This window comes from Tigriopus californicus, chromosome 5, assembly GCF_007210705.1.
Source record: "Tigriopus californicus strain San Diego chromosome 5, Tcal_SD_v2.1, whole genome shotgun sequence".
Taxonomy (NCBI): Eukaryota; Metazoa; Arthropoda; class Copepoda; order Harpacticoida; family Harpacticidae; genus Tigriopus; species Tigriopus californicus.
In genome coordinates this window covers 10446317-10450235 of record NC_081444.1, presented here as the reverse complement: position 1 = coordinate 10450235, position 3919 = coordinate 10446317, and the positions used below count along the sequence as shown (strand labels likewise).

Sequence of the window (3919 nt, the reverse complement as noted above, 5' to 3'; positions counted from 1 at the left end):
GTGAGAGTATTCTCGCTTCGTACTCGTACATCTCAGGAATAAATAGAGGCCTGAGCGAACAATAGATCGGTAGTTGGAGAGCTGTGGTCATTTTGAACACATTGGTCTCCGAAATTCGTTTTCTTTCACCAAAGCACGATTTCATTGAAGATAACGAAGAATAGGACACGGCATCATGAGGCATGCAATGATGCATGCATCAATCCCACAAACCTTCCGAGGAATCTCTCTCTCATCCATTCATCCGTCCATCCGTCCATCCGTCCATCTACACTACATCTCTATGTACGTAGGCAATGTTACCCGTAACTCGTCAGGTCGGACTGATGTTCGGCTTCATCTCAAACTGCTAAGAGATACCGTATAGTATGTAGTCGATCCTCTCCTCACCAACAAACGGTCACATTTAGCTTTAATTGAACCCTTTAGATTTGGAATGAAACTCTATAGATGACTCTGTCTGTCCATTCATTCCATCCTCAATCAAGGAAAGAGAAGCCAAGACCAAAGCAGACTCGAACACTCTTGATGATGATGACGTCGTCGACGTCGACGATGATGATGATGATGATACTGGAAATGAATGATATACCCCACATGTACGATGTAATGGAACTCAAAGACGGACACTGACTAACCACTTTGAAATGCCACTAGATCTACCGTGAAATGGGAACTCTGTCATTTTCCGATTTGCGTCTCTTGGGAGGCAAGTTTAGTTTGGGTCTAGCCAAGGTGTTGGCGAGCAATGCAATTGTTTCTTTGATGATTCGTGTGTGCGATATCATCATCGGCCAGAGAGTTAGGCACTTTTCTTTCTCAGGTGGATCTAGGGGCCATCTATGTAGGATTCGTAGGTATTTGAGCTAGTAACTAAACGCTTGACTCGGAAAGCATTTTCATGGAATTGAATCCTGTCATGGATCGGTGATGTAGCACTTTGTTCCAAAACGACGACATCTTAATTGGAAACGGGAGCATAAGAGACGTGAAAGAAGTTGATCATCATTTACCTCGTAGACCACAAAGCTCTGAGTCAGTACTTGAAAAAAATCTCAATTGAACAAGGAGAATCTGCTCCCGGAGTCGACCACAAAATACTTGAGATATCTTGATTGGAAATACCAATTGGTGAAAATGTGTGCGACATCTATATTAAGCACCTGCCCCTTGATCCCTTATCTTGGGTAGGTGGGTCTTTACTCCCCCTCACAGTTGAACCGAAGGTGGGTGAGTGGGTGGTTGGATGGATGTGGGTATCTTCTCCAGATCTCAATGGGACGAATGGTGGCACTCCAAAAATGCCCTCCCAGGCTTGTCATACTTTCGGGTCTCGTTGGCCCCAGCACTTTGGAACACAGGGTGCGAGAAAGAAATCTTGATGAGGCGTTATTTTCGTCTCTTGGCAATTGTTCGAACCCAACAGGGTGCACCTGTACCCTTACACCCTCATCAATAGAGACCCTGGAAAGACTCGCGAGGAGTCCGATTTTTCGAATGTGATGGGTGAGCAAAATCTCACAACATTGTCGACGAGGGAGACTTCTGACAAAATATTGTGTCAAGTGATGATTATTTTTATGCGACAATAATCGATCCTAGGGTGGTTCACTGATGCGGTCATGTTATCTCATCTATCTAAACATGATCAATACAGGACTGATGGCGGAGTGGTTGGATCGATTGATAGATAGAAAGATATGGTATGGAGAAAGAAGGATGGGTGGCTCCCGTGAGTTCTCCTATACGAACGTGTCCAATTATTCGGGTATTCCGAGAACCAATGCCATTTGGCCAAATATCAAATTGTCCTTGGGCCGAGTCGATTCCATCCAGGTTTGACCCCAGGGCTCCCAAGGTTACTCTCTCTATTAATTCGAGTCCCTTATAAAGCAAAGGCGCTCATTTTGACGGTTGGGTTTGATAGTTGCATTTACAATGTTGACTCTTGTTCTAACTGTGTACACTGCGTACGAGTGTATGAGTGTGCCTGTGTGTGTATGTGTATGTATGTGTGCGGGGAATCCTATTTTTTGCTTCACACTGTGGCACCTGTAATAAATGAGATTGAATCACACTTGGGGGTAATTGAATGCGCATTCTTCTTCACGATACCTCACTCACTCGGTTCACGGGTATGACGACCCACAAGGGAGTCCAAGCCCTTCCCATAAATGTGTTAAGTTGGTTGGAATCGAACCCCTTTCCGATTTTAGATGCCATTGGTGGTTTTTTAATCCGACCTAGTTGGTTGCAATGCCTTTGTTAATTGATCGCCACTTTCTCTCGTTCTCTCTTTGTTGAGCGTTGATGCATGCACGGTTGCATTCATACTGTACCTTTTGCGTAGTTGGCATGTGGATATTCGTTTCACCTGCGAAAAAAAACGAAGTGTGACCGTTTCTGTTGCGTTTGGATAGAGGGTAAAAATGTCTCAAATTTAGGGGTTAGTTCTTCATGTCCCTCCATATCTCCGAGTGCTGACCCAAGATGATGGATGTTGGGGATCTAAAATTAGTGCTCTGGTCAGGAAAAGAATCGGTTTAATAGTGCGCATTACCCAGAAATTGCTGTTGAGGTGCGATCATGTTGATAGTGATAGCCCCCATTTGAACGAGTTTTCAAGAAGTCCTCCATAATTCACCGAGGCCAGATTGTTGGTCAGTGATGCTGTTCTGGTTACTCGGAACCTCGAGTTTTGCATTCGATTTGGATGCGTGTCAAATCTCGGTACTCCCGTCTTTTAATGTACATCTATGTACTGTGATGTGGTAGTGGCTTTACCCACAGTTGTTGTGGTTGTTGTTGGTCGTGGCGTTTCGCAAGTCAGACATCGGGCATAACTTTGCGAGTACGTAGTTGGCTTATTCCGTCAGAGGATCATGAATTCATGATTCGCGTCCAATGGCCACTCTGATTAGGGGTTTTGTTCAATTCAATGAATGCCTCCGTCCACTTGGCCGCTGGAATGTTCCCTGAAGCCATCGTCGTCCATGGCTTCTTGGATTGGGATTTGGTCTCCCACCGATTCAAGTGACAGGGACCACGCGCCCGTTCACATTATTCTGATTGAAAGGCCAATATTCTCAAGACAGACCTGGACAACATGTTGGCGGGGAGCTAATGAAATACGTACAATGCTCATGAGGCCGCTGACACCCACCAGTACCCGCCAATGAGCTCACAGACAGGCTCTACAGTGGTATGTAGTATGTAGTGTATATCCCGAGCAAGCGAGCGAGAGCTCCAAGGCGCATACCTAAAAATCAACAGGAAACAAGAAATCTCGGGAATTCGCCGAATGATCGAAAACGAAAGCTGCAAATTGCCTCCCTCCGTCTTACGAGCAAGGAGAAATCCATACTCAGGTAACCGAATTCTGGTCATGGTGGATGGCTGAATCAAGAGCTTTGAAAATCATAGAACGTTTGATAAGAGACACTAGAAGCAGGGTTTGACATCAAGCCGAAAGGCTCAAGTGAGGTGTTGGTTCTTTTTCCGATCAATTTCGATATGTTTCCGAAGAAAATGTCCGTTTTGAAGTGGAGTTGGTTGTACGTACGTATGAGACCTGACGCTTGATTGTTATGCATTTCGTTGGAGAACATTGGAAATGAAAGACGTTATGACAGGCCAATTATTCTGAAATGGCGGATTGTTGAATGAATTTGAAAGCGGAGACAAGCCAATGATCTTGTCATTCTTGCCATTTACGGAAGATTTCAGTTGAGGGCTCTACGGAATTCTCAGATTCTACTCAATCTGACGGCAGCTTTCTCAGGCGCGGGTTCTAATGCGCCCATTCTGAATGATTGATCCGTAAGCAAATGGCCGAATTGTAATTAATGTGGGTAAGCTAAGTCAAGATGTCAATGAGCATAAAAAGAGTCTCCACCGCGGAAGGTTCTCCATGGGTTGG

At 44.9% G+C, this 3919-nt stretch overlaps 1 long non-coding RNA gene across 1 annotated transcript; it reads right to left on the bottom strand.

The window, feature by feature from the left end:
- Positions 1–1088: 1088 nt before the first annotated feature.
- On the bottom strand, positions 1089–3388 carry LOC131880268 (uncharacterized). Its single transcript, XR_009373248.1, has 3 exons — positions 2561–3388; positions 2125–2374; positions 1089–2052 (listed from the first exon to the last, which is right to left on the bottom strand). It is a non-coding gene; the product is annotated as an uncharacterized LOC131880268 (long non-coding RNA).
- Between the last annotated feature and the right edge of the window lie 531 nt (positions 3389–3919).